The sequence below is a fragment of the Sylvia atricapilla genome, chromosome 3 (genome assembly GCF_009819655.1).
Source record: "Sylvia atricapilla isolate bSylAtr1 chromosome 3, bSylAtr1.pri, whole genome shotgun sequence".
Taxonomy (NCBI): Eukaryota; Metazoa; Chordata; class Aves; order Passeriformes; family Sylviidae; genus Sylvia; species Sylvia atricapilla.
This window is the reverse complement of record NC_089142.1, coordinates 73,335,802-73,360,347: the sequence shown is the minus strand read 5'-3', so window position 1 is coordinate 73,360,347 and position 24,546 is coordinate 73,335,802. Positions and strand designations below refer to the sequence as shown.

Sequence of the window (24,546 nt, the reverse complement as noted above, 5' to 3'; positions counted from 1 at the left end):
TTTTCCATACTTTGGATTACTGGTGTGTTAAAGAAGAATTCAGTTTTCTATATAAGCTGATCAAGAGCATTTAAAAGGGTTTAGCATGAAGGCTTGTTAAGCTAAACAATATGGTGTGATGAAACGAGGTCTAGATGTCCCTGTATTTTTCTAAAATCATGAATCAAATTCAGCCAAGTTTAAGGACTATCAGGTCCCGAAAACGCGATTTTTCAGGCTGAGTCTGTGGGTGAAGGTATTTCAAGCATTATGTGTATTCCATGCTTGGTTATAATCAGTAAAACATTTTTAAGCACGTATCGCAGTAGGTGTATATTTATTTATAAATTGCATGAATTTCCTACTATAATTATAAATTAAGTCTATTGGAAAATATATGCAAATATAAAAATTGAAAAAGGATTAAATAAAGCTGAAATTAAAAATTAAATTAAAATTTAATTTTAATTTTTAAAATTTCATCTGTTAGTAGCACAAGCAATACTTTATTTCTGCACTCCAGCTGATTTCCATGTGCATCCCTTGGGGTACATGCACTCTGCCTTGGTTACAGTGGATTAGCTTCTTTTTCATAAAGCTAGTCTTGCCTCTGCTCTAAGCAACCTGGAAGAAAAGGACCTTGGTATGTAGGAGAGCAAGACATGATTGCATACTGAGACAGTGCCAGATTACTCAGATAATTTTTCTCCTGGGCAAATCTTTTTCTTATTTAAGAAGTATGCATTGAAAGCAAGAAATCTCTGTTTAAGGCTCTGCTGTATGTGAGGGCTGGATAAACTTCAGATAGGACTTTACATGATTTTTTTTTTTTTTGTATTTTTACCTGACTTGGGAATTTATCTGTTTTTCCTGTAATATGATTCTCATTACCCAGACCTGGTATTTGAAAAGTAAATGGAAAAATTTTTAAAGTTTTCTGGGAAATGTCATTTTGCTCACATAATATTTTTTAATTATAAGTACCCTTATTCTTTGTGCAGAAAAGACTAACAAAACCAAATAAATGAGTAAATGGCACACAAATTTCAGCGAGGGACACAATGTCAAGCTGAATTTTCAGACTTTACTGGGTTGCTGTGGTTTTGTCAATTTAAGTCAGGCCACTAATTTTGTTTACATTTTGTTTTGGTTTAAGTTTCTCCTTTTCTTCAACACAGTGTGGGGTTTTTTTGAAGATCCTACAGTTGTGATACTTCCTTTCATGCAATAGGTTAATTTGAGAGGGGAAAGTATAGTTTGGAAATGGCAGTGTCTCTAAGAGTAATACAGTCTACTGACTTGAGTCAACATGCAGATGTAGTAAATGAATCTACTAAAAGTCTTGAAAGCCTCCCTTTTTTATTTTCTCTAGATAGCATAGCTCTTCAGTGTTGAATATTTTGTTTTCCTGAGATGCTGATCTCAATTTACCTTGCCGGAATCCAGTAGAATGCATCCATTTCATTCAAGTTACTGTAGGTTTGTATTGGTGACATAAAATCAGAATTTCAGTTCTGTTCCTGTCCTTACTGGCAATCCTTCACTTCAGCTGAATATCATTGCTATTTTTGATTCTAGACCATTTCTCATAAAGGGTGAGTGTTTCAGGTTTTTGGTAGCACTGAATTAAGAAGTATCTGAAAGGTTACAATTTTTGTTGTCCAGGGTTTATTCAGTGGCACAAGAAGGATCCAAATTAGTTTTGCACAGCTTTTGGGGGACAGATTTTGACTTCTCTGTGCCTCCTTTTCTTCACAATCCAAATCTGAAACTCAGTGCTTTCCATCCAGGGCCTAAGCTCTGCTAATCACTGTGGTGGTATTCTGATGGTCTACAGTTTAAGTTGAACTTAGAACTTTGTTACTCAATTGAAATGTCCTGACAAAGGTCTCTTGTATCAAATTACTTAATAACAAAACAAAACAAAAAATCCCTTCAATCTCTTCCTTAAATATGAACTACGTGCTTTCTAATTCCATAACCTACAACTGACTCTGCTCTTGTTTTGAGCAATGGATATTCGTAAGCTTAGTTTAACCTTGGCATTCAAGTAGTTAATATTTCTCCTGAAAATCATGCATGAGAGCAGTTTAACTCATCTGTTTATTTAATTTTTGTGTTACTTAAGAGAAACAAAAATATTCCAACTGCCCAATTTTCTTCCTATTGTAATGGCTTTATTTACTGTGTTTCTGATGGGATAATCCTGCACTGACCCTGAGCAGTTTATGTTTTGTGGAGCAAAACTCATGATTTAAGGTATGATGGAATTGTGTGGATAAGTACAGTTTACTTTTGATTATTGGTAGTGTATCTTTTCCCAAAGTTAAAGAGAAATAGTCGGAAGCACTCAAACCACAATGATGCAACACCCACAGCCAAACAGCCATCATATGAAGTGTCTCACTTCAAAGGCATCTTAAAAGAAAAGGAAAGTGACAGAGGCTTAACTGCTTTTCCTTTTGAGATTCATTTTATCACGCAGTGGTTCCACTTTTGACCATGACTACATCAGATTTCATAATGTGCCAGAGTATTTCTCAGCTGAAATATTGAGGTACCACCACTGCCCTACCTTATCTAGTTTAGTCTATTTTCACATAGTCCTTAGCTTCCTCGGTGTAGTCTGGTACCAGCACCAAGTAGAAACTAATCTTACCTTATTTCACATTCTTAAACATTTGAATGACTAAAGCTTTCTTCTTTTTAAAGGCGTCAGATAAGGCACAGTGCAAATTTTATACACATGCCTGCCTTCCCATGAGCTTCAAATTGTTAGGTCAATTGGCATGTAACTGTCTCCACTGAGCTGTGATTTAAAAGGATTATATTTTTATGATGTAACCAGCTTTCTGGCTGCATGAGCTAATACTCAAAATACTCCTTTCTGCTATCAAGTCTTAAAGCTCTGAGTCATCAGCCAACCACTTGAAGTTGCTGGCTGTTTTGAATGAGCCTGTAACCATCGCCCTGAGCTCTCTGCTGTTCTCTTTACCAAGAGGTACTTGGCAAAAAGGCTTTGTATGGAGCAGAACTACCTAACAAAATTACTGTGACCAGGAAATGTTGGGTCAAATCTGCTGTGAACCTTCATGACAGTGATGGCAAAGCTGAACAGCTGCCTAGCGAGTTGGTGGAGGGGACCTGCTTGGAGCATGGTGGGATCTGCAGGGAGGACATGAGGCTCAACAGTGAATTACAACTCTCAGAGCTGGAGGTCACTTTCAGTCATTTACCAGCAGTCCTGGTTAACAGAAGTCCCAGAATTACCAGAAGGTAATTAGCAAATGTAACACCCATCCACAAGAATGGTTGGAAGGATGATTTAGGAAACTAAAAGCCTTTCAGCCTGATCTGGATACCTGGAAAAATCATGGAGCAGATCATCATGAGTGCCAGCATGTGCAGGACAACCTGGAGATCAGGTCCAGCCAGTGGGGGTTTATGAAAGACAGGTCCTGCATAAGCAACCTAATCTCCTTCTATGGCAAGGTGACTTGTTTACAAAATGAGGAAAAAGCTGTGGTTGTTGAATATCTAGACTTCAGTAAAGCTTTTTTACACCATCTTCCACAGCAAGCTCCTGGAGAAACTGAGGCTTTTTTGGCTTGAACCGAGTTAAACACTGGCTGGGTGTCTGGGCCAAGAAAGTGGTAGAGAATGGAACTAAATCCACTTTGATGGCCAGTTACTAGGGGTATTCCCTAGGACACAGCAATGGAGTTAGTCTTGTTTTATATATTTTATTTATGGTTTGGATGAGGGGATTTAGTGCACCCTCAGTAAGTTTGCAGATCACACCAAATTAGATGGAAGTGTTTTTCTGCTGGAGGATAGGAGGGCTCTGAAGAGAGATCCTGACAGGCTGGATCAGTGGGCTGAAGGCAACTGCATGAGGTTCAATAAAGCAAAATTCTGGGTACTGCATTTGCATTGCAACAACCCCATGCATTAATATAGGCTTGGGGAGAAGTGGCTTGAGAACTGCTTAGCAGAAAGAGATTTGGGATTGCTGGTTTACAGCTGTGTGCCCAGGTGGCCAAGAAGGCCAATGGCGTCTTGGCCTGTATGAAGAGTAGCAGGACTAGAGAAGTGATTTTCTCCCTGCACTCAGCGCCGGTGACACCACACCTTAAGTGCTCTGTTCTGTTCTGGGCCCCTCAAAACAAGGAAGACAGTGAGTTTTTGGGGGTTGTTCAGAGTAGGGCCGTGAAACTGGTGAAGGGTCTGGAGCACAAGTCTTATGAAGGTTGTTTTTCAAGGCTCTGCAGATCACACTGATTTCCTGCATACCCTCTTCTATTCATGTCCTTGTCCTGATTTAATAATGATCTAGCCACAGTTCTTCATACTGCTTTAATTTTGCCTCAATTTGTAATAATTTCTTATCAAAATGAATCTTCACACAAATCTACAGTAGAAATATTAATATCTGAAAAAAAACCTCAAGCACATAACCCAAGAGCTGCTTAATGTGCAAATTTGCCTATAAAAATTACAGTGAAAGCATTTGTGTTACTAGTAAAATGCCAGTGAAAGACACAGCTGTTTCACAGCTAACAAAAGAGAAAAGCTTGCTAATTAAAGGTGATGCTACTGGCTTAGCATTTCATTCATTGCTCTAGTTCATATTAACCTATAATTTTATGCTTATTTTAAAAGACTATAATAAACACTGACTTGATTTTATTCACAGCAAAGATATAAATTCAGTTTCTCACCTCACTTGTTGCTGTCCTCCTTTTCCAAACAAATCAATGTTTGAGGACAGTAGTGCTGTTCTGTGCCACTGGGTCCTGCTGTGATTGTGATCAGTGGAACACCTCCAGGAGAACACGCCCAGAAGGGAGAATGTTCTCCTGGATCTGGCTGATTTCCCAGGAGGTGGTCTCACACCAGCTGTACAGTTACATTTCATCCATAATTTTATATTTACTCTCCTCCAATTTTTCCTAATACTAAAGAGACAAGGAAACGAATTCATGTGAAATGATTCAATGCCGAGATTAACGTAATCAAGAAATCAAAAAGAAAGTGCAAACCAGAACATTTTAAACATCTTTGTTTCTTTTAACAAGGTCTCTGCAGAAAATACATGTGAGTATTAAGAAAACCAAGATATTTACCCTCTTTTAAAGACAGTCTAAAGTTTACCATGAAAATACCACAGACCCTTTTAAAACAGCTCCAAGTACATGACTGTAGATACTGAGGTAGTGTCTGTGCCTGGTATAAAATCCTACAACAAACAGAATGAAACTTTGATTGCACTGAAACCTAAAAGGAATTAAATAATTTTCCTCATTCAACATAATCTGATGCTATATTTTTAAAACTACAAGCTTCAAGAAATGCTTTTAAAAAAAATCTTGAAATAATCTCGGGTATAATGATGACATAGGAGTGGTATCTCATAATAATGTGAGGCAACTGGACTGCAGCTCTTGGGTAAGCAGTAGAAAAAAAACCCAGCACAGGAGGAGAAGATTGATATAGAATAACCTCAGTGTTTTCTGCCAAAATGCCTGCAATCATTATCTTCTTGCAATCAAAAAGCTGTCAAGAAAAACTCGTATTAACTAAATGGAAAAGGTGAAAACCTTTTAGTGTGCCAGGGCTGTAATCATAATGAAAAATGACACCTGAATCTTATCATGACAGTGAGTGGAAGTCCCATAATACGACGCTATTTTCTCAGAGGCACATGGTATGGGGCTTCTCCTTTATAATCTGATAGACTAAACTGAATAAAAACATGCCATGGATTTGTAATGCTGTTCCCTTCAAAATGGATATCTTGTTTTGTTGTGTTTTCATACTTGGATACAAGTTCTCCTTGATTATGTGGCAGAAACAGCTCTTATGTTTAATCTCTGGATAGGGAAAATAAGTATTTTTGTTACAGATTGAATGTATATCTGCAGCTATATTTTCAAGATGGAACAGCAATGGTCAGACATTTATTCTTTGTAGTTAGTCACTTGGAGAAATGTTCCACTTTTCATATAAAATGAGCACTTCAATAACTGTGAGTTCAGTGGGATTTTCAATTCCTAGCAATTTTGAAAATACCCAATACTTACAGTAAATCACCCTAGAAATTTTGTGGTTTTCATCAATGACTTTTTGAAATGCAGACTTATGAGGCTAGGGCTTGTTAAAAATTAAGCTAGTGCAAGCCTTCCCACTTACTAACATTTTGAAAACTTAATGTGTAACACAGTAATAACACCAGTCATAATGCAGCTGAATAATGACTGAACATGTTAAGCAATAAGCCTAATTTACTTGTCAAGGAAAATGAACAAGATGTAGTCAAAATTGTTGACACTAATCTCATATCAGTAAGGGTATTTTTTCTGAAGAAAATATTTTTGTTTTAGCCTGCAAGAGGCTTTTCATGTAGCCCTCTGCAAAAGGGCAGAACATTTCCTCCTCAAAGGCTTTTGGTTGTGGAGGCCTAGAGGTTGTATTCAAACAAGGGATAACATCAGGTGTTTAAAACCACTGAGATAGTCTTGTATGCACTACCATGCAGAAAATTTAGCCTGCTGCAAAAAAGAATGACTTTGTTTACTTCTTTTGAGAAAGAGGCTGTCTGATAATCAGAGAGTCCATTCAATGCTCATGTTTTCTAAATACTAGCACAGCTTATCTGAGACCAGTGGAACTGATCACCAATTCAAAAGGCAAAGTCAGTGTTGCACATCTCACTGAGACTGACTTCATTTCACAAAATAAAATATCATTACTGAACAGAGTTTCTGACTGAGGCTCAAAGGTAGTGCCATGTTTTATCCTCCTAATCATATGGAATCAAAGACATGATTAATTTTACATACTATGTCTCCATGAGGAAGTGCTGCAACCCTGGTGCAGCCACAGATAGAGGATGTCTTACCTCCTGTTGTTAATGTGGAGAACCTGCAACCAGAGATGAGCTTGGAAAGACTCCATTAACTATTGTTAATTGTTTGCATCACTGTAGTTTACAGTTGTATAGTCTGGGATTCCACTGTTCTGGGCACTGCATAGATACAGAATAGCAAGGTGATGCCTGGAAAATTTGCAGTCTAGCTGATTGCAAAGCCACTTGGATAATAGGTGGACAGATGCCATCAGCTGGAGAGGCAGTGAAAGTTCCTGCCAGTTCCTCAAAGTGCTTCAGTCTGCCAGCATGTGTCACCTTCATTTCACACTGGCTGAGCATAAGCCAGCTGGCTTTCCTCCAGATCCTTCTTCGCATCAGGTATTTAGACTGCAGAGAATGCATTTTTCTGTGTTCAGGGAAGAGATGTAGAATAAATACTCTTGTTCACGGGGATGACAGTGTATGTGAGACTATTTCAGTGTTTTTCAAATAGATGGTGTTATTCCTTGGTTAAGTACAGCTTATATGCCTCCACAACTGAGTGCCCTCAAGAAAGAAATGAAATGACCCCATACAGACATCTGAGAATTCTTTCAAACGATTCAGAATGCTTCACAAGGTTCAGAAATTTGCTTCTCTCTAGCTCAGCAGGAGTGCTACTGTTCATAGATTCCTGATATGAGCATATGGCAAAAATCCATGAATATTTTTGGGAAATAAATTAGTCACAAATTTTGCCCTTTACATTTGTGAAGTTCTTAAATTTGCTTACTATCTAGAAATGTCTTCTGGTAAAGCCTTTTTCTCTGTAAGTCATCCGCAAGCAACTCATTGTAAATATTCCTGAAGTACAATTCATGACCTGCTGAACCCTGATCCTGCAAACACTTAGTCGCATTCTTCTTGTGATTAGTTCAATTAAATTCAAAGAAACTTTTACATGTGGTTGCAAAGTTAAGCCCAAGCAAAAATTTAGGACAAAGGTTTAGGTTGTTCCATAACGCTTGATATTCTATGTGCTATGTAGTCTCTGATTGTTTAATGAGACACAGGCAGTCAGAACCAGTGGAAAGCCAGGGGTTTTCAGTCCCAGGGTATTAGTCCTGTTTCCTAACTGGAGGATTATAGAATGCATCCTTACGAGTCTGAGGTTTGGGTTCTTTGAGTACATAATCCAGATTTGCTGGTAGCGATCCAATTTGAAATTAGCTTTGGAACACAGTTCATTGCAGAGCAAAGGTCATTGTATCAAATTAATATAAGAAGAAGAGTGATTGTTCATCAGCTTTTTTTATGGCTTCGTAATCACTGCAGACCCTTCAGTGCTGTGAACTTTGAGGAATGGGAAAAAGTACTGATAAGGGAATTCCTAGGCTTTGTAGCCAGCCACAGTTATAAAGGAAAATGTCTACTAGAGCAGAGCAGCAGATTTGTTCACAGGAAATATACCCAAGAGTTTGAAAAATTCACGTGGCTCACTGAAGGGAAAAGCAGAATCTAGGCATAGCTGTTGACTAGCATATTCAGCTACATAGTTAGCTAGTAATATTAACAGTAGTTAGCTATGGTATTTTGTCTACTATACGTCTGGTGGTGAAAAGAATAGACAGCTATGGATAAATACGGATTTAACTCACAAATTGCATTTGGCATTTGGCTCTACAATCTCACTGTTATTGCTGTGTCTCTCTCAATTTCAACAAGCAGGAAGGCATCATGAAGAACTCCATTAGTTGTGCACCTATGTGTACATCTAAATATAATCATCAGTGGCTAAATAGAGTTACTCTCTCATGTATGCTGGAAATACCCATATCATAATTTTTAATCGTAATATTTAAATGGTCACAAAACAATATCTCTGAACCACTGAAAAGATTACTGTTTTTTCATTAGGATATTTAGCACATATTTCTACCCTTGGAAATTTGTCAGTATATTTGGTTCTTGTCCACTAGGCTTTGAAATGCAGAAAGTTAAGTTGGAGTTATTTAGAGAAGTATTTTATTAGTTAGAACTTTTGTCTCTCTCTGAGATTTGTATAGCTGAATTCACACTATCAAAGAATGAGCTGGAAGGACAAAAAATATTCCTAATAAAATGCTCTTAAACTCTCTGAAATATTTATACAAGAGAGTTTTGGATTCTTTTTCTCCAATAGCATGTATTTGTACAGTGTTTAGGAAAGTGCATTGGCGCAAAGTAAATTCTACTGGTGCTTTTGGAGTTATGTGTGCTAGTGATTTCATTACACAGGAATAATGTGTTTCTGATTTATACAGATTAAGAGTGTTTATATGATAGCTAACATAGCCCAAAATTTAAATCAGTATTTATACTAAAATTCACATTTACGGACAGAGATCCTCTTATGTCTCTCAACTCACTCTCCCAGGAAAGAACCATAAACATATTCTACTTACAAATGTATTCCATATATATTCTCAATAGTTTTCTCATGTTTTGAAATGAACCAAAGCCATTCTGTGAGCTGTATCCTATCTCTGCTGTTTGTAGTGAACTGCTGTGATGCACCTTAGAGAAAGAAATCAGTTTTACTTAGCCTCACTCAAGTTGACTGTACTATGTAAATATAAGAGCAATGATTTCACTATGAGAAATTTAAAATTCCCTGTGTCATTGTATTAAGAATAAAAAAAAATTTTGCCGGTATTTTCAGTAGCTGATATAATCCAGATGATTATATACAAGACAGCTTCTTGAAAGTAGATTTTTAATAGTATGCTTGTGGTTACTTGCTCTTAAAAAGAATTTTATTTTATTTAGTCTCTGAAACTATTGTTCAAATTCTGCTTATAATTCAGTGCTTTGAATTGAAAATAGTTTCACTGTTATGAGTTCTGTTAGGGTGCAAAATGGTATAAAGGAAACCAATAACTAGGACAGAAGAGCTCACTAAAGAGAACTCTGATATTAGTATTTTTCTTGCTTTTTATTTGACAGGAGGAGAGAACAAGTGAGATTCAGTAGCAAATGTCATTAGAAGGTTTCAAGGAGTGTCAGTATTTCAAGTATCTCTCGCGAATACTGACATCCTGGGGAGGGATGCTGGGACCTGGAGGGAAGATACCACATCCTCTTCTCTCCAAATGGTTGAGTGGAGATTCATTCTGACACAGCTCTCCCACTCTGGAGGAAGAGAGCTCAAACTGCAGACTCTGGTGGGGCTGCAGGATGTGAGGCTGGGCTGACACCATCTGTGTGCACCACTGTGCTGAGATGAGTTGAGACTCTCAGCTCCTTGCACACATGGCAGAGGTCAGCTTGCCGCAGGCATGAGCCTGGGCTGGGAGGGAGATATGATGAATGAGCTCTTTTTATATTTTCCTGTCAGTGAGACTTAGCAGGGGGTTTGAATTATTCCCCTACCAGAAGTGGGATGAACTGCTCTCACCAGCCCACTTTTCCTGTAGGCACATGTATATGCCTGCTTTTTTTTGCCTAGAGCTGGTTCTGTGAGACATTCCTCAGAGGGAGAAGAGTTACTCTATGCTGTGTTAGTGAACTCAGCAGCCTCAGACAATGTTGGGTTCACTGCATGTATGATGTGACTCCTTGAGCATATCCACATTCCCAACTTACCAATGAATTCTATATGACTTAAAGCTACTGAGTGGTAGGTTATGAAGTACAACACTAGAAATGGCCACATTTTTCAGCACTTTGCACACTTATCTTTCAGATTTCTCATACAGACCTATTAAAAATTGGAATGTACTTAACCATGAGAGAAAATTATATTTTACAGCCCTTAACTGTGTCTCCGCATCTTTTGTCTTAGAAAAAGCTGGAAGACTGCTGCTGAAAAAATGTGATTGATGCATCGTATGCTGTATATATATCAAAGGACTACTTTCTTTATACAATACAAGATTTTTTTACAGCTGGCAAGCCAGGACACTTAGTTAATTAGGAACTCTTGGTAAATATCTCCCTTCCTCCTCAGTAGTTCAGCTGCATCCAAGTTTTCCTATCAGCTTTGTACAAAGCATAGTTCAGCATAATTAGGACACCAGCTGGACTGTAGAGGTTGGGGTCATCTAAACTTCACAAACAGCACCTACAGGGAGTTCATGCTCTAGGTGTCATTGACATTAGCACATCAATTTGAACCAGAGTAATGGATAAAAATAATTAATAATAGATATAAAATCCTAATGTCAAATTTTGAAAGGAATTATCATTCTCTGACTGAACTTGATCTGGTTCCTACTGAATCAAGGCAAGCTAATCTCTTTTATATAAAAATACTTTGTCCTTTGAATTCCTTAAGTTTTGCTAATTTTTCCATGAAACGTTCCTATTGCAAGCTGGGCTAAATTTAATTTTTTTTTTTTTGCAAACACAAAAATGCCAATCTGTTATGAGCTGTTTAAAATAATGTTTTCTATTTCAACTGTCCGCTTGCTTGGACACAATGCTGATTTCATCCTTTGTCTGCTGTTTTTCTTTTTCCCTTTTTCCTCCTTCTTGATTAAAAAAAATGAAGGCAAGCAGAACCACAACATCTGTGTCTCACATGTTTACAAGTCTATTTCATTAGTTCTATGAGCTGGCTAGGATTTATGTGTAGCATTTTGTTTGCTAGGTTTAATTGTCAATAGGAAAAGTTCAATCCAACAGGGATTACTTAAAAAAAAAAAAAAAACAAACAAAAAAACCAAAAAACAAAAAACAAAAAACACACTTACTTGAACTTTCTATAAAGATTAATTTCTTTAAGCAGGTATTTTGACCCTGTATTACCAGGGTACACAGTTCTCTTGGAGCCAAGCTCATGGTTCCAGGCATGCATCACAGTGTTACTGCAAACTTGGCAACTAAATCAAGGAAAGAGATTAATGTGCAATGCAGTGGCTGGACATGTAAGGTCCAGGAACTGGGCTCTAATTTAGAGTTCCCTGTATGGCTTGGTAAAAAACAAGGCACACTGTCGTGGTGCTGGTGTTTCTGATGTTTAGAAAAAACAGGACTTGCTCTCCATCGTGAGCTGTTTTTTACTTTTGAAGTTCAGTAATTTCCCTGACATAGGCAGGTGGCTTGGTTAAACTAGGGTTATTTGGGAAAGCAGGATTCTTCTGGGAGAGTGAAAACTGTATGGTTTATTCTACAGTGAAACCTTGTTTTGTCAAATTCCTTAGCTGCTTGAGATTTAAGCTTGGAGGACTAGCTAAGCGTTGGGGTGAATGCTTTGTTGTTGCTCGCTCTCATTCGTATCTGGCTGTGGGGCGTCTTGCAGACAGGCTTCACCTGATAGTCGCCTTGTGTGGAAGGCAGCGAGGGAAGGAGGAATGTGAACAGATATAAACTGCTCTGAGTCTTTACAATCCACCCAAGGAAAGTTGCCCTGGGAGGCAGGTCAGGAAACTCTGGTTTAATATGAAAGGAGAGGCATGCTTTTTTTTATCATAAAACTGTGACCTGAATTTATCTATTAAACCTGAACTCTTCATCTGAAATCAAACATGGTTGTCAGGAGGGGAAGTGAACAAAACAAACAGATTAGACCCACTGGATCTTACTCTAATTATAATTATATACCTAATATACAAAAAGTGAGCTCATTGTGGAGTACCATGAATTGTCTTGATGCTTAATTTTTCTCCTTTTTCTACAATGAATTTCAGAAGATGTTCAACTGGGCAGAAAGAAAAGGCTACCTTCTATGCCTTATATCTTAGATGGAACTTATAGGTTGGCTAATGTTAGGACTGTTTTTAGTCCTAAAATTAAGAAACTAATATTGTTTAAAAAAAAAAAGGTGTTCTTTACAAATTAATTTTATAATTTTTTTTAAAGTAGGGATTCACACCATGTGCACAGGTTCAAGTCAAGCTCCCTCTCACAGATTTTTCTCTCTCAGATGTTTAGCTTCAGAACTTTTCCTTAGTAACATTTGTAATTTGGAGACAGATAGGAATTAATTGGGTTAAGTTTCTTGTAGCCAGTGCAAAATTTGTACTTCAACTGCAAAAGACTAATTCCCCAAGCCCAAGTTTTCTTCTTGGTGATTTGTCTCTGTTTACAGATAAAGCAGAACACTGTAATACGGGACAGATAAAGTGAGAACATTTTATACTCATTATATTTTCAGTAGAGTCAATGAATAAATGCCTGTCATAAAAAAAGAACAATTTATTCTTAAAATATGCTTTGATAGCTAGGCATTTATATTCTTTTCAATTGTTTCCTGGTAACCATTTCTAAACATATCAGCATAATTAAGGGAATCTCTCAAATACTTGAGAAATGAAAAGTGATTCTTTTCATGCAGAAAAAACCAGAAAACATATCAAATAAAGCTCACTAAAAATGATTGTACAATTTGAATTTGGGATTCCCATCCTTTCCCCTTGTCTTGATAAATGTTTTTATCTTCAAGCATTCATGAAATTCACAGATAAAATCCATTCTGCTCTATCTGAACAACCCAAGATACACTTGATATTATGGACAAACCTAGGTGTTTTACTAAGTCAAGTCTTAAAGTTTGTTGATGGTTTTGAAGGTACTGTGTGAGAACTCTGAGTTCTCTTTCTGTTAAAAATTTAGACAATTGAATGAAACCTTTCTCATGAAAATGAATAAAAAAGTCACAAAAATTAAGGTTGAGCTCTGTGTTGTGAATGGAAATTGTCAGGTAGAGATAGAACCACTGAAGTACCCTATGCTTTTTTTTGCACCTATAAATAATGTTTGGGTTTTTTTTTTTTCTCTCTTTTCCATGACATGTGAGTGTTTGATTCCCTCCAGCTGCCCTGTATTTTCCAGTGTGCTCTGAATTCAACTTTACACCACTGGATGTTGTATTGTTTATTGTTTATTCTTAATGTCGTGTAAGTGAAATACTTATATTGAATAATAGAGAAACTTAAATGCTCAGTGTTAAATTGAACATATTTAAAGATAGAAAATAAATTCCAACAGACTTAATGTGTTTTGATATCAAACAACAGGCTTCTCTTTTGTATTTGCTGGAAAAAAGTTTTAAAAAGTGAATTATAGTATAGAAGGATGATAAAGTACTACTTAAGCATCTGTTCACACAACTCTGTTGTTGGGTGTGGCAAAAAGCCTCAACACCAAAACAGGCAAGGCAAAAAACCTTTTTAATGAGAATTTGACTTTCAGACTATGAAATGCAGCGCATTTATCCAGAAAAGCACTGAAGTCCATGCTTTAAGCTCACAAATTCATTTGATCCAGTGAGAAGACTCTGTTGACACACTCACCAGGCTTTTTGGAAGGTATTGGTTGCACTTCTTTATGACATGCAGGATTAAGCCCTGACTTAAAGAGCATGCTGTCCAGCTCTGATGCTGTTGTTATTCTGCTGAAGAAAATGTTTTAATGTAGCAATAGGAATGGTTTCTGACATTCTCTTTGTTCTGAGGGTTTGCTCACAGCAAAAGGAACCGTTCTGTGGACACACAATAGCTTGATGATTAGAGTACTCAGCTGAAGAGGAAAGAACATAGGTTCAAATCCTTGATCCAAACCAGACAGAGCAGGGAATTGAACCTAACTCTCTAGTGTCAGAGATTAGGGTATTCCACTGGGATAACAGCAAGCCAGGTTTCAACTCCCTGCTCTGTCTGGTTTGGATCAAGGAGTTGAACCTCAGTCTCCTCCATCTCAGCTGCGTGCCCTCATCACCAAGCTATTTGGCCAAGATGGGATAGGGTGTTTTGCTCCTAAAAAAAGGGGGGAAAAAAGCATTAAAAAGCTCATTTTGCACCAGAGTAAAATATAAACTACCCACTCCTGACTATTTCCACATGATGGAATTGTTGTTTCCTGGCCAGGCCGAGAGAGAGCTACTTCATGGTCACATACCGAGAGTGCCAGAAGCAATAGAAGATATAAAACCCTTCTGTCCCTGCAAATGCAGCTAAACATGCAGAGATTCAGCCATGTTATCCACATGGTTTTGGCAGAAGCAGAGAAAATAAAACCACCAGAAGCCAGTTCATGTGAATGTCAGAGCTATCTCAGTGAACCACAGTTTTGTTTGGAGGAGAATAGGGGAGGAAGATTAATATTCTGTCAGTGCTGTTGGAGGTGTCTGTGTCAGAGCACAGGCTGTGAGTTTGCTTGGAACTTCAGGCAGCTTTTTTCTCCACTGGTTTCCATGTCTCTCTTCTCTCCCTTGATTTTCTACCTGGTTCTCTCCAATTTCCATGCTTTTCTCCTCCTTTCACTGTCCTTACCATATGTTCATGTCCTTTCCACAAAAATTGTTCTGGCTTAAGCTCTAGTCTTTGCAGTGGCACACGTAATTGAAACTTGTAAAATCCTCTGTGAATGTGCATATATCAGTTGATAGAAATGGATGGGTTGTAACTGTTTGCCTTTTCCTTGTAATCCACACATACATGTTGAATTTCTTGGTCTAATCCTAGGCATTTTTGAAGGTTTAAATGTTTTGGGTTTTTTTTTTATGCTCATTACATTCTGTTTTGCCTCCTGATTTTAACCAGAAGTAGAACACCAAGTGTTTTTTGACAACCTAGGGTGTGAATCCTTTTATAGTTGTCTGCATAGGGCTTGTTTACTTTAGTCATGTGAAGTTCATATACTGAAAGTCTGCACATGTTGAAATTCTCAGTATTGAGTATCTGCAGATATATGGAGCATGGACTTCTAGTTTTGGATAAGAGTTTTTTACATTCATTCACTTGTAATGGAAAACGACCACTGTAAACTAAATCAGCATTTAGTATGCATATTTTTACCAAAGAATTATTCCCAGTAGAGTTAGAATGGAAATGTGGGGTGTGTGAATTATGGAGTCATTATTTCAGTTGCATTCACCAACAGACAAGCACTGTTGCAAAATGTGTGGCTGAAAGTCAGGTTAGTATACATGATCAAGAAGGACTCAGTTTTGCTGGGTCTGAGCATTTGGGACACTGCTGCTATTGGACACTCAGGTTATATTTTCCCCTAACTTCTGCAATACCTAAGCACAAAGTTGCAACGTGCTGTCTTCTTGCCATTTCCCTCCATTCGCACAGCAGCACAGAGAACCTCGCTCATGTGTTTCCATTGCTGTGTTATTGACAAATGAGATTCCATGGCCTGCTTCAGAAACTGTACCCAGACACACTGCCATAACTGTTCACACATGCTGAGCCTTGCAGCATGCCATGTCATGTCAGCCTGTGTATAAAATGTATATATATATATATACATGTTTGTCTGTAGACCATGCCTGATGTCTGGAGGGGAAAGGTAGGATATTTTTCTCTCTCTTTGTTTCCTGTATAGTCCCACAGTCAGTAAACCTTACTGGCTTTCACATTTCAATAATCTGTCTCCCCAGCCCTTTTGGATATTACTTGTTGATACCAAGAGTCAGTTGACTCTGTGGAACCTGGTTAGCATTACATTTCATGACATCTGCTGAATTTGACAGGGTGGGCTTCTGCACAAATGCAATGAAATCCAGGCCTTGGCGTGGCTGCAGGATATCCTTAGTTGGGTACCTGACTGAATGCTGGGCATGCACAGGGGAAACAGACCACATTGTACACAATGAAACTCAGCTGCAGTGTTGTGGTCCAGTCAGGAAAGTGTCTTCATAATCCTTAATGGAGTGTTAGCATGGAATTGGATCTTTCTGCTGTAAAGCAACCCAAGGCATTTTGTAATCAAACTGCTCACTGTAAACTGTTTTACATGAAGTCAGCTGCATTGCAACCTTCCTGGAAGACACTTTAGAACCATAATTACATTAATCTCCATCCTTAATTTGCTCCATTGTGCTTCTGTCATTGCAGGATCTCTGCTATCAAGTGGGATGTGTTCGTTTCCTCAGTGCTTACTGTAAATTGCAAATTAAGGGTGGCGTGGTTAACTCTCAATTGCCTGCTTTTTGTGGGATTAACTCCAGTTCATCATTACTTGAGCATTTAGTTTATTATTGTTTAATGAGGCACATAGTGCTATATTTGACTTGTGGGATCTGTTCCAAATAGAGGTCTGTTTACAAAGAAACTTGGTTTGAGAACCTGCTGTAGCTACAGAAACCTCTGTTAACCCTGGAGAAGTGAGCAGGGTAATGTTGAATTAGGAGTGGACCATCACCTTTAATTTAAGTAAATAGTGTCTGATTATTAAAGCCTGGGCCTATTCAGTCTGTCACAGTATGCCCACCTTCTTCAGCAGGAACTAGGGACATTTCATTCTTGTGTAATTTCATACCTTGAAAGAGTTTCAAACTGAGGAATTCTAAGTTGTATTTATGTTTTTTGTATTAGTCATCTTACAGCTTTTTATCTAGCAAAAGATGAGCCAGTGAGATTAGAAATTCTATTTGCAGAGGAAATCTGTCACGTTTAATGGAAAGTGTCCAGAAAGGTAACACGACTGCAGATCCCTAATTAAAAGCTGCATAAAGAGAAAGGGAGATTTTTGTGATGCCAGGTTTCCAAGGACTGTTTCATTCCATAGTGTTCAAGTAATGCTTTAGTGGTACTTGCTGACTCTTGTTTCACTTCAGTTACTTCCAGGATTTCCATTTTATAAACCTCTTTTAATCACTGCTGTAAAAATCCATTCTGAGTTACAATTCAATACATAGTTAATGTTCCAAGAAATAGCCATGCCTGCCTGCCATTAATTCTAGCCTCCCTCTGTATTGGATATCCAATTTCTAAATCTATCACTTGCCAGTTGTGGAAGGGAGGGAGAAAAAAGTAATCAGATAAAACTGGTGAAAATTTCTCTTTTAATGCACTTTCAGTACTCTTAGGTATAAGCAAAATAAAGTAAGGGTAAAGACTGATATTTTACATGACTGCTTCCAATATTTCTGTATCTTCTGCCTCCCTTCTGCTCCTCCCTTCCCATCTTTTTTTCTATTTCATCCTTTACCATTCAACAATATGCTTTGGGCCCTGGTAGCACTGACTTACTTTTGCATTTGGTGGTTCTGCCACTGTTTTTATTTCCAAAATCAAAGGACACCAAGTAACTGCATCTGTGAAATGCTCCATTTGTGTGCCACAAGTTGGCATGTTCTGTACCATCTGTATTTGTTCTTTTTTTTAAAACAAAACAAAACCAACAACCCCCAAAACAATGAATGTACAGTGTTTCAAAGATGTATTTGAAAAGATCCATCATGTAAAAAAAGGTATCTTTATGGAGTTCTAATCTTCCATCTCCATCCAACCTGTGTTACGATTGCATGAGAATCACACACAGACATGAAGGTACCACTCTGTGCATGGGGACTCTTAGAAAATTGCTCTAATAGGAATGTGTGGTGCTGTCCCAACAGCTCTGAATTTCCTTCTTCTGATTTAAGTACCATTGGTTCTTAGAGTCTGAACAAAGACCTTTTTTGTGGCTTTAGATGAGGGTGGATGCTTTGAGGATTTTCAGCTTGTGCTTCCAGTGGTAAAAGTCTCAGTCTGAGATAGCCAGAAAAGTTAAAATCAACATCAGTTTGTAGAAAAGGCTGTTTTTCATGAAGGTTTCTAAGGAGCAAGCTGCTTAGATTAATTAAGTAATGTAAAAAACATCCCCACTAAGTCAAGTCCCCATAGTTCAATTTTTCCATCAAGAGACCAGAATTATGCACCTTATTTATGAGGTCACTTCCATAATTACAACATACATTCTTTGTAAAAGCTTTTCCTTTTTAATGGATATTTGAATGGAGGTAATTAAATATGTTTTCTTTCATACCCTTCTCCTGAGAGGAAACATAACAACATGATGAAAATACAAGTGAATGGGAAGTAATAAATGTCTACTAAAAATAACTGCTTTTTTAACTCTCTAAGCAGTATTGGTTACTAATTGTTAAGACTCTCAGAGTGATAATGGAGAGATTCAGATACCTGTCATATTATATAAAACTGGATTCCAAAATATTTCTGTTTAATAAGCTCTTTCTAAAAGTGTTACTGCAGTCAGAGGTACCAGCTGTTTGTCTCAGCTCCAGGCAGTCATGAAATATGGTATATAAAGCAAAAGTATAACTTTTTGAAAATCAGATCTAATTGCTTTTCTCTTTTACACATTCTTGGGCCCCCTTTCTAATTTTTAAACTCTTTTCTCTGTGCCATAATCAGTGTGAAGATTGACTTCTGTCACTGTGCCAACACTGTAGTGAAATGCATTGTGTTTCTTCCACTGGAGCTGGACCCACAAGGCTGCAGTGCAGGTCGTGCTCAGCCTGGGGTGATGAGCCTCTAATGGCTACAAGTTTGCATGGGCACAGACTGTGAACCTAAATGCTCAGAATGTCAGATCCTTCTCAACATACTGAGATGTCTTTGGCCTCCAAAAGTGAAGTAGATGTTCTGTAGGCATGGTCTGCCAAAGAGAGGCATCAGTTTTCTTGTGTCCAGTCAGACAGCAAAGAGGCACGACTCCTTATGGTCTGAATTTTTAGACATTTTTTCAATTTGCAGTCAAAACTAGAAGGGTAAAGGCCTACAAGATAATGTTTAAGAGTGGAAAATAGGATCCAAAGACTTTCTCAAGTTCAGCATTGATTTTTGGCTGGATGGCCGCTGGAAGGATCTCAGTGTTTCAACTGGTTCATATCTCCCTGTTGTCACAGTGGCATCTCAGAGCTGTTAGTAGCAAGAAATTCACTTCTCAAAAGCCTTTCAAACTTTAATAGAGAGAAAACCAAACTAAAAAGTGGTGGTAATTAGAAGAAGTTAGCCATTTCACATTGCCTGTCTTATGCTTTGATGTTCTGATATAATTTTCTTTTTCTTGTTTATTAATAATAGTACAGGAACTGAAATAAATGCAATGTACTGTTTTTCCTATCCACAAATGCCCTAGTCTGTCACTCAGTTGTCTGCGGAAGCTGCTTACAGGATCTTGTGTTTCTGCTATGAATATTATTCCTTCTTTCTTCCACATTTACCCAAGAAACAGGAAAGCAGCTGGAGCCTAAATCCATTTATAAAACAGATACATACAGAAGTAAGCACAAGCTGTTTAACACCACCTGGGAATATAAGTTATCTGTCTGGACTTCCTCAGTTAATAGGAAAGAAGTGAAACATTTAACATTTTAAGGGAGATTCTCTTCTATTCTAAGCAACACCCCCCCTCCCCCCCCAAAAAAACCCCAAAAAACAGAAAACAAAAAAAAAAACAAAAACAAAACAACAACAACAAAAAACCCCACATACACACACGCACAAAAAACACAACACACCCCCCCCCCCCCCTCCAAAACCCAGGTAGTTGGGATGAATGCCTTCTGAATGGGTTCCTTTATACTGAGCTTAAATAACTGTTATGGGTGCGACCTCATTTCAGCAGGCTCAAGTTCAGCAAATACCCCTCAATGCACTTTGGTATGATATGAATGCCTAGGGTTGAAGGGTAGGGCCTTAGGAGAGCATCCTTTGTTAACTCTTTAGTGTGTGTACACCCGCTGAAATTAGAACAGAAAGATAATTTTAAAATAGTAACAAAAAAGATTAAATACATGTTAAGAACTGAAATCTGCTTCCTGCACTTGTCAAGAAAGAATACTTATTTCCTGTAATACATGGAGATCTGGGGCTGCAAAGCAATATAGCAATGCTCATATCCATCATATTATATTCACTTATTTTTGAAATTTGGGTAAGGATATATGAAAGAGATTTTGTCTCTGAGCTTAATTTTTTGAAATTGTATGAAAATTTAAGAGAAAAAATAAGAATTATAAAAAAAAATGTAATACCTGAGGAATGTTAACAAGGAGAGGTAATAATGTGCTCTAGCCTTCTAGAATACAAAATAAGAAAGTTTGTATTGAGAAGTTACCAGAAGCTGCAGTGAGGGAAAAACTGAAATGAAGCACAGAATTCTTAAGACTGGAAAATACCTCTAAGGTCGTCAAGTCCATCTGTCAAATAAAGCTATAAAGGCACTGGCTCAGTCAGTGAGACATGATTTCAGACCATGATTTTTAGTAATCAGCAGAGTAACAAACTTCCCTTCCCAGCTCATATTTTGAAGGAGATTTTTTTTCCCTTTTTTTTTTTTTTTTTTTTTTTTTTTTTTTTTTTTTTGAAAGAGGGTCAGGAAGAGCTCAGGAAGTCTTCCAAAATTGAGGAGGCCCCTCAGCTTGTCTAGACAAATACAAACTTGTGGTTCACATGGATCAACAGAAATAAACTCATGACTGTACATACATGTGTGTAGAATAAATGTCCAAGAAAAAATATTTTCATAGTATTGTCTGTTCTCCCAGGATAACCAGTAGCACTGAAAAATTTTAATTCCTTTATTCGGTATAACACTGTTTTTCAGTGAAGTCAAATGTACAAATGAAGCATGGATAGTTCTGATCATTCTGCCTTTTGACAGATCAAAACCTTACTTGCAATCTTTAGGGGTATTTAAGTGGTCATTGTATTTGAGTGCACTGTCAAGCTTTATGTTCATATTAGCAAATAGAATAAAAAAGAAACTTTAGATTTGCTAATTGGAAGTTGTCATGCCTTTAATAACTTGAGTAACTGTCTCAAGACAGTTTCCTCCCTTGCAGGAAGACTAATGTAAAATCCCTTTTTAGGTGGTTAATCTTATCTATTGGATTCCCCTTTTACAGAAATTAACAAAATGCTCTTCTATCCATGACTTCAGATATAGTGTGGAAGGTATTCTTCCAAGACTGACAGTAGTAGATTATAATCAACCAAGTGAGGAGCTCCGAGGCACTAGGGTGCATATTTTAGAATGCTTATGGAAAACCTCGCCACAGATTTATCTTCAAAAATGCATTCTCAGTTCTAAAAGTAGTTATATGTATAGAGAGATGTGTGTATATGAGAGATATAATGCATAATGATGATTCTCTGATTTCCTTTATGTTATAGCTGCAGCGAGGTGTTTGTGTATTCCTGTCATTTGTTGTATGTATCGTTGGCCTAAGGTATACTCTGGGTAACACTATCCTTAAAGCAAACACTTCAGTCTGCATTCTGAGCCTGTATGTTAACTCCATGTGGCTTCAGCTTCTACCCTTCAACAACAAATTACTATTTATGTAAGCTGTCAAATCCACATAGGACAGGCAGCTGCAGAAGAAGAAACTGAAGCCTATAAACTGTAGCAAGAAGCATAAGGCTCCCAAAAGAGACTAGTCTTTCCCTTTCTGTATTTAGCCCAATAAGACTGAATTATTCATTACAATCAAGCTAAAGCTGCTTCAGTCTTGCCAGTTTATCCACAAATTTGCTGAAAATTAAAGCTCAGCATGAAGCCTCCAGAGAATCATTCCGAGTTAGTAACACCTGCAAAGAACAGAGATTTCACTGTGGGGTAAATTGCTGTGTGATTTGCCCACATGTCAGCAAAACTTATAATTGGGAGAACCTGAATATTTTCTTTGTATTTAACTGATGAGAATTTTGTGGGGTGTCATTTTACATTAAGTAGTAGAGTTATAATTTAGAATGTTTCACAGCAACTGATTCTGTTTGTTTTAACAGCAATTTTTCTTTTCTATGGGATTTCTATTGCTTTCAGCTGCTATTGCAACTTCATAAAAGACACATTTAGAAACCTTTCTTATTCTTAGGGAAAATTGTCAGAGACGGGCTTTAAACTGTGGAATTTTCTTCCTGTGATTTCTTTTGAATTTAGAAGTTGATACTTTCCCGTGCTTAACTGTATCTCATAAATGGAAAGCTAAGTGAGGATTTTGATCTCTATATCTGTAGCATATGTACACTTAGAAGCTCCCTGGACAGCAGTGGAAACTACCTAAATCAGATCTTTGTTTCTTCCAGATGTTTCAGAAATACACTCATAAATAATATGAAAAATTCAGGTGGAACTCCTTAATCAAATTGGACATTCACATTATTAACTGTCCAAGAAAAGGACAGAGAAAGAAAAAAGTCAAATTGCCTTTGCTTCATGTTGTGCTGCATTGTTACATGCCGAGGTCTTACTTTCTGCCTTTTCCACAAGTCCTGTATCGATTCACAACTTACACTTGCAGCAGGATTTAGACTTCTGGCTCATGCTGGTAATAACATCTCCAACACAAAATAAATAAAGCTCATAGGATTCAAGGTGGAGAAGCTTCAGACACAGACTTTTCAGTCCTTTGAAGGGAAGCAGCTCTGACCCACAGTGCTGTCCTTGCTGGGAAGAGGTAGCACTGAGCTCCGTAGGTTGCTCAGGGACTTGGTTGCTTTGTTCATACATGTTGGCCTGCTGACAGACTAGATGTGCCTGCTGCATAGGAACTGCCTGGCCTCTGCCTGCTCATCTCTGGGCAAATGTGCTTTTGTGGCTTGCAAAGTTATGTGACCTCATTTAAATCACAATGTACAATTTATTTTCAGGGCTGGAATGCCTGAACCTAGTTTGACAGCCAACTCTTTGCACTAGAGAATATGCACTGAATGGAACCTGTTGGTACGGTTTTCTGTCCTTCTCTTATTAATATCTTCCTACCCTTCTAATTTTTGTTCCTTACAGGGAAATTTGAAGTGCTTGCCTCACTGAACTCACACTTATATAAGTCACAGTTGCTGGATTGTTTGGTGGTGGGGTTTTTTGGGGGGTTGTTTGTTTTTGGTTGTTTTTTTTTTTTTCTGTTTTGTTTTTGTTTTGGTTTTGTTTTTTGTTTCTTTTTTCTTTTTTTTTTCCAGTTGTGACAGGAAAAAAACCCGCAACTGATTAAAGACTAAGGAGAAAGGGACATATCTACCAGTAACAACTGCTTTCATATGTGTGCTTTTAGTGCAGTGAAACTTGCCTCAGTGAGTTCCTTTTATATACCTTTTACAGTTACTGGAATAAAATATTCCCGGTGCCAAAGGCAAGGAACTCATAACTCCATGAATGTGTTAGACAATAATATCTAGTGGGTACTCCTGCTGTACATAATAGCTGAGCTATTCTTACTGCAACACAACTAAGGGCTAATATAACACAGGTTTATTTCCTTGGATCAACATGGGATGTATTAAAAAATAATTTGCTGGGCAAAATGAAGCTTTTCAGGCTCATGTAGTCCTACTGCCTGCTCCAGAGGTTGCTGAGAAATGTAGTAAAATACCAAATCCCTACTGACTGACTAATCTTCCTTTTCTACAACATTTCAAAGTATTTCCCTTTTTCATTTTAAAACAGAACTATAGTAAGTGGCTTCCAGCACAGAATTGTCTGTGAAAGTCCTGCCGTGGCTCTAGCTTCAAGCTTGCAATCTCCATGTCATTGATCATGGATCATCCTATACTTCAACTCAGCTATTTAGAGGGTTAGAGAAGACCTGGTGTTTGGCTCAGGGCTCTAGGGAAGAGGAGAGGAAGCAGGTGCATTGTATAAGCAAACCTCCATGAGTCAACATCCATGTGCTTGTCAGAGGAATTTATCTGCTCCAGCTGCGCTGCTTGAAGAAGGGATCTTTCAGTATATATTTATCTGAAATATTCTGTGTCCGAAACATGCTGTCAGTTTCTTTCAAAGGACTTCATAGCATAGGGAATGTGATTATGAGGATGATCTAGCATCTATATAGGACCTCTCAGTATGAATCAAAGTGCCAACTAAGAGCTGATTGGGCTAGATGCCTTGTAGTGCTAGTTAACCCCTGTCCAAGAGGAAAGGGAAGGACACAAAGATATTGACTATCATTTTACAGAGAGGAAAATCAGGAAAATCAATGTACCGAAAGCATGTGT

General features: G+C 37.7%; 1 protein-coding gene across 3 annotated transcripts in view; it reads left to right on the top strand.

Moving 5' to 3' along the window:
* Nucleotides 1-24,546, top strand: part of SMOC2 (SPARC related modular calcium binding 2) — a 139,209-nt gene that overhangs the window by 106,162 nt on the left and 8,501 nt on the right. The gene's annotated exons all lie outside the window — the stretch shown is intronic.